The sequence below is a fragment of the Protopterus annectens genome, chromosome 3.part1 (genome assembly GCF_019279795.1).
Source record: "Protopterus annectens isolate FY-2018-M chromosome 3.part1, PAN1.0, whole genome shotgun sequence".
NCBI lineage: Eukaryota > Metazoa > Chordata > Ceratodontiformes > Protopteridae > Protopterus > Protopterus annectens.
In genome coordinates this window covers 1,507,855,562-1,507,869,233 of record NC_056732.1, presented here as the reverse complement: position 1 = coordinate 1,507,869,233, position 13,672 = coordinate 1,507,855,562, and the positions used below count along the sequence as shown (strand labels likewise).

General features: G+C 40.4%; 1 protein-coding gene across 3 annotated transcripts in view; it reads right to left on the bottom strand.

Annotated features, from left to right (window-relative positions):
- SLC4A2 (solute carrier family 4 member 2) overlaps window positions 1–13,672 on the bottom strand; it is a 2,370,566-nt gene that overhangs the window by 2,052,991 nt on the left and 303,903 nt on the right. The gene's annotated exons all lie outside the window — the stretch shown is intronic.

Genomic DNA, 13,672 nt, shown 5'->3' with positions numbered 1-13,672 from the left:
TGCCTGCACAGTACTCATATGGAAGTACTTACATCTGGAAATGCTACTTAAAGGGAAAGACACACACTCTGATCTACATCCCCCCTCTTTGTGAGAAATAGTCTGTACAGCAAATTACAGTATTCAATGACATGCATTTTATAGAAATGATCTCTTGACATGCAATTATACAAAACTAATTCTTTGACATGCAATTATACAAAATCAGACACATAAACAATCATGTCCACGTTGCTGTGTATTTTACAATAGGTCTAGAAATACAACCTGACCATGTAACATAAAAGTCAGAATTGGATTTGGCAATGGGGACTGTCTTCAAGGAATGTTCAACTTTGGGGACATCTGGGACATCATCAGGAACGGGACTAGAAACTGAGACATGTTCTTAGGTACGAACATTAGATCTAGAGGCTGTATCACAGGTACGAGGCTGCAATATCATTTCTGATACAGGAAGAAGATGTTTGCGGTTTCTCCTGTACTCTATACCCTCAGATTCCACTAAGAAGGATCTCGGCTCAGTACATATTCCTCTCACTTGACCAATTCGATCAAAGCCCTTCGCCATTTGCATCCTCACTGCCTCTCCTTTTAATGGATAAAGAAATCTGCTCGTTTTATCATAGCTGGACTTCTGAGAAGAACGCTTCTTAAAAAGTTGAGCTCTGATTTAACATTAGGCACCAACAAACTAGAACTGACAGGCAAAGTTGTTCTGGTTTGCCTAGGCAGAAGTCAGGTGAGTCAAGTAGCTTGTAACGGGGTATACTTCTGAGATTAGGATATCGGTACTGTCATGTTTTAACCTCTCCAGTATTGCTTTGCACTCTGCAATGCACGTTCAGCAACTCTGTCTGACTTTGGATATTCAGGACTGCTAGTAATATGGATAAAGTCCCATTCTTTAGCAAATCTCTGAAACAACTGGCAGGTAAACTGAAAACCATTGTCAGAAATAACTTTGTGTGGACTACCATAGACTGAGAAATGATGTTTGATCTTAGTAATAACAGCACTGAACATTAGGTTAGGTAGCAAATCGATCTAAAACCAGTTTGAATAACAGCCTACCAACACTAAGTAATGTTGACTGTTCCACTCAAATATATCAGTTGCTACTGCTGACCAAGGTAGTTCAGGAATTGCTTAGCTGAAATGGCTCTATTTCAAATGTGGCTTAGTATTGTTGCACACTGAACAAGAAGAAGGCACTTTATCAATGCCTTTTGCTAGAGAATACCAAAATACTAGTTCTCGCCCTTCTTTTGGTAAAATCGGAACCTGGGTCACAATGATGTAAAATCTGAATGTGTTCATGCTGTAAGGGAAGTAGGAACAACACCTTTTGGACCTCTGAAAATGATACCATCTTCCATCAGCATCTCATTTCTATATGGACAGTTAGGTTGTACTTTTGGCGGTACACAGGATTGCTTTGACAGCCATCCTACATTGATGAAGTGGTTGAGCTTTTGCAAAATTGGATCAGTCTTTTTATGAACTCTCAACTCATCAAGTCTCGTGGTGGAAAATTATGCACTTCCATGGCATCAAAGTCAAAATTCTCTGCATCAAGCTGCTCCGTGGTATTCCTGGGCAATTTGGGTAAGGTATCAGCAAGACAAAGAAGTTTACCTTTGTATAGACCATTTTGAAATTGTACTTTTGCAATGTGAGCAGCATTCTTTGTAGTCTTGCTGGAGTGGAATCACAGGCTTCTTTAAAATAGTGACTAGAAGTTGATGGTCAGTTGCTATCTGGATAGCTCACCCATAAACATAATCACGAAACTTCGAACATGCGAACACAACTGCTAAAAGTTCCTTCTCAATTTGAGCATACTGCATCTCTTTGAGTAAGCATTCTAGATTCATAGTTAACAAGTCTGCTCTCTTAAGAATAACTGCACCAAGATGGAACTTCACAGGAAAGAACTACTGCTTTGTGGGCATCAGAGTATCTCAATGCAGATGGGTTAGCAATTTGCTGTTTGAGGTTATCAAATGCTCACTGGTGTTGTTCTAACCATGACCATGCAACATTTTTGGGTGTCAGCTCTCTTAAAGGCGCTGATAACTCAATAAGTCAGGGATAAATTTGCCCAAATAGTTAACCATACCAAGAAAACGCTTTAAGGCTTGGACATTGTCTGGCGCTGGTATCTCAAGAATGGCTGCTTGCTTGGAAGGATCTGGTCATAAGCCTGTACTAGTAAATAAATGCCCTGCATAAGTAACTTCTGGTAGTCTGCATTTGCATTTCAGAGGACTGAGCTTTAAGTTCACTTCACAAACTCTGTCCAGAACTTTCCTGAGGTTTCTGTCATGCTCTGTTTCACCATTAACTCCAACTATAATAGCACATGGGTAGCCTGAAAAAATTTGCTCCACTGCATGATGAAAGACTTCACTGGCAGAATTTATTCCAAAAGGCATCCTGAGGAAGCTCTATCTACCAAATGGGGTACCGAATGTAGTCAGTAGTGAAGACTTGCAATCAAGCATTGCTTGCCAAAATGAACTCTTTGCATCTAAGACAGAAAAAAACAATGGCATATGGCATGAGGGTTGCAATCTCCTTGATTGTACCCCATAGGATGATGAGGTCTTTTTAATGCCTTGTTCAAGTCTCTTGGGTCAATGCATGTTCTAATTTCATCTGAATTTTTCTTATGAGCAGCTACCATGGAAGACACCCATTAGTTGGTTCTGTGACTGGACAAAACACACCTTGCTGCACCATTTTGTCTAACTGGACCATGACTTTGTCTTGCATAACTAATGGAAGACTCCTTGCTGGTCTGACCACCGGACTGACCACTGGATCTACTTTCATGGAGTACAAAACTGGAAGTTTGCTTAGCTTTTCCTCTAACACATCGTATACTCTGAGAAAATAATATCAGTAATGCTGGAATTGGGACATGTGCTTACATGATGGACTTCTTTGGTAAAAGAAAGCAGTTTCATTCTCAGTCTGTCTCTGACACCTAATAATGACTGTACAGGTCTTCGGACTACATAAAATTGCAGGCTGTAACTGTTCCCAGCTGAACAGCATAAAAACACTACTGAGCCTTATGTTTGAATCTCTTCACCTCCATAAGCAACAAGCTTCGCACAATTAGCCAAATTAAGTTGTTCACCAGCTCTCACTTTAGCAAATGGTTCTGCTGACATTACATTACACTTTGAACCAGTGTCTGCTTTGAGCTCTGTGGGCTTACCATTGATCAGGACAGTACAAAATACTTTATTCTTTGCCAATAAATCTACAGAATTAACCTTTTCACTGACCACTGATACACCATCTACATAGAAAGTAGGGTTGCATCTCTCTATATGATCAACTTGCTCTTTTGAGTAACCTTTGTTAACAACTGAATGAGGATTGCTTGATTTACAAAACTTTTGAAAATGGCTCCATTTTCTACACTTGTGGCACTGCTGACCAAATGCTAAGCACTTCTCTCTTTTAGATTCATGATTGGCACCCCAATTACGACAGTTAACAGTAAGACTTGATTTGGGTTTTGCTGACTCACTCTTATTCTGTACCGAGCAAGTCCTTTTGACCAAGCTAATCTTGGAACTTACTAGAAAGCTACGGCTCCTCCCAGTGCTGGTTTATTAGGTCTATGTGAGATTGGAGGTGTGGTGCAAGTGTTAGCCTTCTCCTCATGACTATCTGTTCCAGTCTTGGGTAGAGAGACCTTCGACTCCAGTTTGGCTGTATAATTGCATCTCTCGTATATGTTAGTGTTTTGTGGTAGGATGAGAGGGCTGTCTGTGTACATGAGGCAGTTGTAACATTGCCTCAGGATACTCAGGTGCACCAGCTGGACTGGAGAGTACACCTGAAGTTGCCCTTTGGTCATGCCTGAATAGTAGGGTGAGCTGCTTAGTCGCTTGGTTGGTGAGGGGTGGATAAAGAGCCTTGCCCTGCTGGGCAATCAAGTGTTGGAGTATATCAGTGCTTGCTATTAGGTCTGAGCAAGTGCTGAACTGTAGGATGCTTTTTGAGTGCTTAGGTTGAAAGTTAGACTAGTTTCAAGTGAAAAACTGAAGAGGAGACTTAGTGGAGCCGGGAATAATTTAGCCCTAGCTAACTGGTGCTGCCCGGCGCACAAAACCGTGCAAACGCAGTTTTTAAACTACTAACTTCTGGGTTGGAACCACTCCTCCAGGGACAGATGGCTGCTCAAAGTTCCCCTCGCTCACAGGTGAACAGAGAAACTTCCCTCTATCCAAGTAAGGTATGGGCAACTCAGAAACTTGTAACACAGCCCTGAATTCAGCACTAGCCTGAAAACTGGACTATACTAGCTTAGAAATGCGGGAAACAAGAAAAATTTTTTTTTTTAAAAGATAAGGCAAAAACAGTAAAAAGTACACTTAAAACAGCTTTAAACGACTACAAGCGATCCGAAAAGGCTACCACACTTTAGTGTGTAGCCTACAACAGTTAAACAATTTATTTAAACAAAAAAAAACTTTTTAAAAGTGCAGGCAGTCAAATAAGTACAATATGTGAAAAACACAAGCTTTTAAATCACAATAATTGCTAGAAAATCAGCGTTTAGGCAGAAAACAGTTAAGTACAGCAAGAAAATACAGAAAACTGATACTCCATAGTCTCTCTTTTAAGCTAGAAGGCTTGTATCAGTTTAAGGCTTTCTAGGGCTTTCCAGTAGGTTAGTTACAGGAAAGATGGGAAACAAGCGCAGATGTGGTCTTTTAAAACCAGAAAGTTGAAAGAGATGGACAACTTCCCAAATGATTAATAAACTACAATTCCTGGGCCAAGAACCACTCCTCTTTTGGTAGACAGGCTACCTAGTACTTACCATTCCCACTGATAAGCTAGAAGGCTCCACTCCAACACAAAGGCTTGGGGGGCTCAGAAGTTTACACACAGTCCTGGATACAGCAAATCTGCACCTGGACTAGACTAGTTACAGGAAAGGTGGGGAACAAGCACAAACGCAGGCTTTTAAGCCAGCAAGTTGAAAGAGATGGAAAACTGCCTAAACGGCCAATAAACTAAAATTTATGGGCCAAAACCCACTCTTCTCGTGGGCAATAGGCTACCTAATGCTTACCACTCCCACTGATAAGCTAGAAGGCTTCCCTCCAACAAAGAAAGGCTTGGGGGGCTCAGAACCTTACAAACAGTCCTGGATACAGCAAGTCTGTATCTGGACTAGACAAGTTACGGGTAAGGCAGGAAACAAGCTAGGATTTTTTTTTTTACAGAAAACAGCTAAAACAGCAGTAAATACAATTCAAATGCAGTGCAGGCTAGCACACGTATATCAATATTACAGCAAAAACAGTTTAAATGCAATTAAATTAACAAATGACTAAAAAACAAGTGCAGAAGGTATTAAATTAGAAGGCTACTAACAAGCAGTAATAAGTGCAGAGTAAGAACAAATGAACAGATAACAGGCAGAGCAGCAACTAAGACAGTTACAGTAAGAGCAGCTGAATATATATATATATATGTGTATATATATATATATATATATATATATATATATATATATATATATATATATATATATGTAGAGGGAGGGAGGGAACACAGCAGGATTAAGAGGCTACAGGGGTTGTTCTTCTCAAATGCTCTCTTTGTACACAGTAGGAGTGCCTGAAATCAGAATATGATCTCACTGCATTCAGTTGAGTGAGCAAATGAGATAGGCCCAGAAGGAGTATCAAAATACAAACTTACAAGAGGGTGGGCAGTTTCAAAGCCACCAAGATTAACACCAAGACAAGAACAGGAGCATTTATAACATCAAAATTAAAGATGTCAATAGTGTTTTATTTAGACACTCTGTTACTTGTAACAATTTTAAAAAATTTGTTTTTTCAGTAGTAGAGGTAGTTAAAACTGATTTAAGAGGTGGTGATTATAAAAATTATGTAGAGCAAAGGGAAACACTGTGGCAGGTGAAGCTAAAGGCTGACAAACCACCCGGTTTAAATGAGACCATTAACATTAAATGTTTTTTAAAAGGGGCCCCGTTAAGTATTGATAAAAAAGCGCTTGGTTCACTTTCTTTATTTAACTGATGTTAATTTATTGAACCATATCAATTTTATTGTAATTTTATAACATTTTTTATAGTTGTATAAATTTCTTATATATGTTAATTGATTGATTAATTAGTTAATTGGATGTTTGATAGAGTATATATATTTGATGTGTTTTAGTTGGACGTTATTCTGATGAAGTCTGTTGACGAAAGCGGAAATAAAGGATTTTTCTACGCTATTTCCACTCCAGGTGTTCATTTCTTCTTCCAGACTGCTTTTTGGATTTAGTTAACAGTAAGACTTGATTTGGGTTTTGCTGACTCACTCTTATTCTGTACTGAGCAAGTCCTTTTTACCAAGCTAGTCTTGGAACTTACTAGAAAGCTACGGCTCCTCCCAGTGCTGGTTTCTTAGGTCTACGTGAGATTGGAGGTGTGGTGCAAGTGTTAACCTTCTCCTCATGACTATCTGTTCCAGTCTTGGGCAGAGAGACCTTCGACCCCAGTTTGGCTGTATAATTGCATCTCTCGTATATGTTAGTGTTTTGTGGTAGGAGGAGAGGGCTGTCTGTGTACATGAGGCAGTTGTAACATTGCCTCAGGATACCTAGGTGCACCAGCTGGACTGGAGAGTACACCTGAAGTTGCCCTTTGGTCATGCCTGAATAGTAGGGTGAGCTGCTTAGTCGCTTGGTTGGTGAGGGGTGGATAAACAGCCTTGCCCTGCTGGGCAATCAAGTGTTGGGGTATATCAGTGCTTGCTATTAGGTCTGAGCAAGTGCTGGACTGTAGGATGCTTTTTGAGTGCTTAGGTTGAAGGTTAGACTAGTTTCAAGTGAAAAACTGAAGAGGAGACTTAGTGGAGCCAGGAATAATTTAGCCCTAGCTAACTGGTGCTGCCCGGCGCACAAAACCGTGCAAACGCAGTTTTTAAACTACTAACTTCTGGGCTGGAACCACTCCTCCAGGGACAGATGGCTGCTCAAAGTTCCCCTCCCTCACAGGTGAACAGAGAAACTTCCCTCTATCCAAGTAAGGTATGGCCAACTCAGAAACTTGTAACACAGCCCTGAATTCAGCACTAGCCTGAAAACTGGACTATACTAGCTTAGAAAGGCGGGAAACAAGAAAAAAAATGTTTTAAAAGATAAGGCAAAAACAGTAAAAAGTACACTTAAAACAGCTTTAAACGACTACAAGCGATCCGAAAAGGCTACCACACTTTAGTGTGTAGCCTACAACAGTTAAACAATTTATTTAAACAAAAAAAAACTTTTTAAAAGTGCAGGCAGTCAAATAAGTACAATATGTGAAAAACACAAGCTTTTAAATCACAATAATTGCTGGAAAATCAGCGTTTAGGCAGAAAACAGTTAGGTACAGCAAGAAAATACAGAAAACTGATACTCCATAGTCTCTCTTTTAAGCTAGAAGGCTTGTATCAGTTTAAGGCTTTCTAGGGCTTTCCAGTAGGTTAGTTACAGGAAAGATGGGAAACAAGCCCAGATGTGGTCTTTTAAAACCAGAAAGTTGAAAGAGATGGACAACTTCCCAAATGATTAATAAACTACAATTCCTGGGCCAAGAACCACTCCTCTTTTGGTAGACAGGCTACCTAGTACTTACCATTCCCACTGATAAGCTAGAAGGCTCCACTCCAACACAAAGGCTTGGGGGGCTCAGAAGTTTACAAACAGTCCTGGATACAGCAAATCTGCACCTGGACTAGACTAGTTACAGGAAAGGTGGGGAACAAGCACAAACACAGGCTTTTAAGCCAGCAAGTTGAAAGAGATGGAAAACTGCCTAAACGGCCAATAAACTAAAATTTATGGGCCAAAACCCACTCTTCTCGTGGGCGATAGGCTACCTAATGCTTACCACTCCCACTGATAAGCTAGAAGGCTTCCCTCCAACACAGAAAGGCTTGGGGGGCTCAGAACCTTACAAACAGTCCTGGATACAGCAAGTCTGTATCTGGACTAGACAAGTTACGGGAAAGGCAGGAAACAAGCTAGGATTTTTTTTTTTACAGAAAACAACTAAAACAGCAGTAAATACAATTCAAATGCAGTACAGGCTAGCACACGTATATCAATATTACAGCAAAAACAGTTTAAATGCAATTAAATTAACAAATGACTAAAAAACAAGTGCAGAAGGTATTACATTAGAAGGCTACTAACAAGCAGTAATAAGTGCAGAGTAAGAACAACTGAACAGATAGCAGGCAGAACAGCAACTAAGACAGTTACAGTAAGAGCAGCTGAATATATATATATATATATATATATATATATATATATATATATATATATATATATATATATATATCTATAGAGGGAGGGAGGGAATACAGCAGGATTAAGAGGCTACAGGGGTTGTTCTCAAATGCTCTCTTTGTACACAGTAGGAGTGCCTGAAATCAGAATATGATCTCACTGCATTCAGTTGAGTGAGCAAATGAGATAGGCCCAGAAGGAGTATCCAAATACAAACTTACAAGAGGGTTGGGCAGTTTCAAAGCCACCAAGATTAACACCAAGACAAGAACAGGGAGGGCGGGTGAGAGAAACATAGTGGAGACAACAAGAGGCAGAAACAATACAGCACCACTATAAATAATAGGCAAGTGTATAAATACAGCACAGTGCAAATTAAGTTACAAAAAGTGTACTTATCAGTTTGGAATAGATTCCAACTCTGCAGCTCACAGCAAATCTATCAGCTTTCCAGCAGTTCACAGACATGCAGTCTGTATTGGAATTACAGCAATGAAAATACACCTCAGGCAATGACTAACAGCTAGGATGTGGGCTGGCTCAACAACCCCCTCCTTCAAACTAGCAAAGACAGAAACAATACAGCACCACTATAAATAATAGGCAAGTGTATAAATACAGCACAGTGCAAATAAAGTTGCAAAAATTGTACTTATCAGTTTGGAATAGATTCCAACTCTGCAGCTCACAGCAAATCTATCAGCTTTCCAGCAGTTCACAGAAATAGATCTGGCTAAATTAGGGGTGAGTCTAGCTAAAAAGTCCCATCAGTCCCTCAACATACGAGTTCTTGTTCTCGAAATGAATTTCAAGGTTCTGTCAATAAAAACAACTGCGGGGTGAATTTTAAATCCCCTGGCTGCCACAATCGACCTAAATGGTGGATTTTCAATGCTCTTATGTATTTTTGGGATCCCGAAAATGGTTGGGACAAGAGGTTTTTCAACTTTAAGAAAATGGTAAGCCCCTACAACCACTCTCCCCTCAATTAATAAATCTTCCAAAAGTAAATACATTTTGCAGTATGCTAAGTTAACATCCTGTAAGATTTGCAGCATTACATATAAGAAGTTACCCCCTCCCTTATCGGGTTTCATAATCCTGATATTGGGGGTTCTAATTAGGCCTTCTAATACCATTCTTTCCTCTTCCGTCATGATGTAAGGCATATTCCAAGATAACAGTTTGTAAGAAATCAAACATACTACAAAACTTGTCAACAGGACCATCCACCATAAATGACATCCAAGAAAGTTTCCTTAGCAAAGACTCTCAACATCAGCTAAGCAAAAACCAAATGGTTTAATTACAAAGATCTATCAATAATAGTACCTTCTTTGGAGAAGTCTCACCACAGCAAACCAACACTGGTGGTCTGCTAACAGCTTGGTACAGTCCTGAAAAGACAGCCACAGTTGGGAGGATGGCTTAATGGCTAAGGTGTTTGTCTTACAAACACAAGGTGCAGGGCTTGAGTCTCACAATGGATAATTGGCTAGGCTTTAAATGGCTCGCAAGGCCAGTTAGCTTAGTACTAAACTATGAACCTAAGCATTGTGTTTTTTTTTGGGGGGGTGGGAGGTTGGCATAATGGTTAAGGTGTTAACTTATAAACATAAGGTGCAAGGCTTGATTCTCACATGGGGCAATTGGCTAGGCTTAAAATGGCCCAAAAGGGCAATTAGCCTAGTACTAATCTACGAACCTATGAACTTGGAAGTAAAACCAGCAACATAAGGTCTGAGCACTGTAAGAGCAATACCAGATGGAAGAGTTAGCGGACCACCAGTGTTAGTTTGCTGTGATGAGATTTCTCCAAAGAAGGCTCTATACAGGCCAAATACAAGGTCTTATTTTCCTGGTCTGACATTCTTTGCTACAGCACTGACCTGCTTGTTTTCCCACTGCAGCAGCTGATTGTTTCTGTTCTGCTCACTCTGGCCGCATTCATCGTGCTGCAACCCACTCCATTTGCCCTTGCTATGCTCTGGCTCACTCCGCTCCCCTACCCTACCCCATTCCCACCCCCTCTTTCATTAGATTTATAGTCTCATCCTCCTGACCACACCACCTCCCACCCCTCAATTTCCCCTAACACTCTCCAATCACCAACTATTTCCTTCCTGCAACTGTCTACCAATCACATTCCTTTTTATTACCCATTACTCTGTCAACCCTCTAGTGTTATACTTATCCAGTTCTATAACCCACAACTAATCCCTAATACACACATACATAATGTCTACTCTCACAACAATTAATACAAATATCATCATTCTCTGTGTCTTAACCCCCCCCCCCATTCTCTTTCTGGCTACCATAGCAACCTCTCATATAGGAACTCTCCCTCTTAAACTCTCCTCACCCATGAGCACCTCTCCCCTAACCAACCACTCTCACACTCCCTCCTTCCGTATAGCACCATCTCTCTTTACATATTCTACTTCCTCATTACTTAAACTTAAGCTTTTCCTACTCCCTACCTCAAATCTTATAAACGTCCCTCATAACAATTCATCTGTTATAACCAAAACAAAACACCACCCCCAGTACAACCTCTTCAATTACCTCAGAAAATTATTAGCTAATGTCCTACTATCCAGAGATATACATCCAAACCCCGGTCCCAACAACTGCTCTTCTCATCCAGCCTACCCCTCACAACTACACAACTAACACCTAATGCATCCCATACTCCATCTACTTCAACTAAGGATCTAACTATACTTTCTATGAACATTCAAATTATCATGAATAAAATCTCCCCTTTCCATGCCTTGGTATCTCAACATACCCCTGATACCTTTGCCTCTCAGAAACCTGTCTCAAGCCCCATATAGCAGACAATGAAATCCTTCCTCCTGGGTACAATATCCTAAGACATGATGGTATCGAAAAGAAATGTGGAGGTGTACATATCCTACATTCTAAGCAGCTCACCCTTCACCCTCTCTTCATCACTCCCCCAGATTTTCACTCTGCTGAAATAGCCAACTGTCATTTAAACATCCACAAAAGGTTAGCCATTGCTGCTATCTATATTCCCCCTGGGAATAACATTCCTATCTTAGAATAAATTCTCTCCTGAATCTCCCTTAACATCACCTATGAGACTGTTGTCTTGGGCAATGTGAACATTGATTTTAATGCCTTAACTACTGAAAGCCCTAACTCCTCTATAAACCTCTTTGGCTTCACCCAACTGACCTCTAACCCTACCAAACTAAACAAACACAACAACCATTGCTCCCCTTGACTAAGTCTTCACCTCTAATTCCAGTCTTTACCATAACCCTCAACTTTACCTGACAGTCTTAGTTATCACCATCCCACCTACATACTTAGGCACTCACCTCAACTTCACAAACCCAAACTATACAAAGACTGACATAAACTCTCTAACTTCAATCCTGACACTTTCAACATACTATTTTCTTCAACTGACTGGTCTTCCTCCACAACCTTCCCCTGGAGAATGCTGTTATTGCCTTTAACAACATTTTCCAAGACACACTCAACTCCCTAGCCCCTGTCAGAAAACTATGGATTAAAACTCATTATGCCCCCTGGCTCACACAAGACACCAAAACTCTAATGTGTAAGAGAGATAGTGCCTGGAAAAATGGAACAAATCCAAATCCATTTCTGACCCTCCTCACTTACAGACAGCTCTGTAATTTAACCAAAAAAGGTCATCATTGATAAACAGAATTTTTTCCATAAAACCCTTAATAATCCATACTCTAACCCCGAAAAATTCTGGAAGTCTGTTGATAACCTGTTACACCCTGGGAGCTCATGTCCCCCTAATCCCAGCCCAAATAGCTCCCCCACTGAGACTGCTACATTTCTAAATTCCCACTTCATTAACTCCATCCGTAACCTCACCAAAACCGATATTGCTACTGAAAACTACCCCTCACCACAAATCACCACCAGTCCAACCACCTTTATCCTTATACCTGTCCCCACATCCTATATAAAATCACTTCTGACAAAACTAAAAACATGCTCTCCATCAGCTGACAACTTACCTCCTCATTTCCTAAAACTAGCTGCCAATTCTATTGCTTTCCCTATCTCTGTATTAATCAATAGATCTATCAAGGAATGCTCTGTACCTGATATCTGGAAAAAATTCTTTGTTATCCCATTACATAAAGGCGGTACTTCAACTGACCTCTCTAACTTCAGACCTATTTCCATCTTATCCCACCTGTCTAAAATCATTGAAAAATGTATCCACAAACAACTTCTTAATCACATTCTCCAATAAAATCTCCTGACCCCCACACAACATGGCTTTCAGCTAAAGCACAGTACTGCTACTGCTCTGACATCCTGCATAAATACTATTTCCTTACCACATGACAACAATAAATTAATTTCTTGTCTGTTCCTCAATCTATCAAAAGCTTTTGATACTGTTTCTCATAGACTACTACTATCCAAACTTCTCTGTTAACCTCTCAAGCTCTGCTATATCATGGTTCTCCAGCTACCTCTCAAACAGATTTCAGACCATGACAGGGCTATCAAACTACTCTCCCTTTCTTCCAGTCCAAACTGGGATACCCCAAGGCTCCATCCTTGGTCCCCTACTTTTCAACATCTTTATTAATGATCTCCACTCTTCCTGTCCATTGTCTACCCCTTATACAATATGCTGACAATTGTACAATTATCTCCTGCTCTGATAGCATCACAAACCTTCATACTCTCACCCAAGAATCCCTCCACTCTGTTGAAAGATGGCTGGCTTCCCACCAACGTCTACTAAATCCAAAGAAAACTAAACTCCTCTTGTTTCTCCCTACCTCCCTTCAGCATCATAAATCTTCCTTCGCTGTCTCCTCCCTGAATAAGGGTGGCCTAATGGTTAAGGTGTTTGTCTTACAAACACAAGGTGCAGGGTTTGAGTCTCACAAGGGATAATTGGCTAGGCTTAAAATGGCTCAAAAGGGCCGTTAGCTTAGTACTAATCTATGAACCTATGAATCTCACCAGAACCCCACACCAAACTCTTAGGTGTTATAATAGATGACCAACACAAATATGACCTACACACTTAGCAGTGCATAAAAAAGACCCATGAAAGACTAGGTCTGCTTTACAGACATAAATACCTCACAAATGCTTCCAGACTCTCCCTTGCACAAGCCTTTCTACTACCCACTCTCCTATATGGAGCCCCTATTCGTATACACCTTCAATCAAATATCCTTACAAAACTCGAAATTACCTGTAACAAAACAGCTTGATTTGCCAACAACCTATCTTACTGTACCCGCCACTAAATCACACTAAGAAATTTGCAATGGCTGGAATTTCATCACAAAATCCT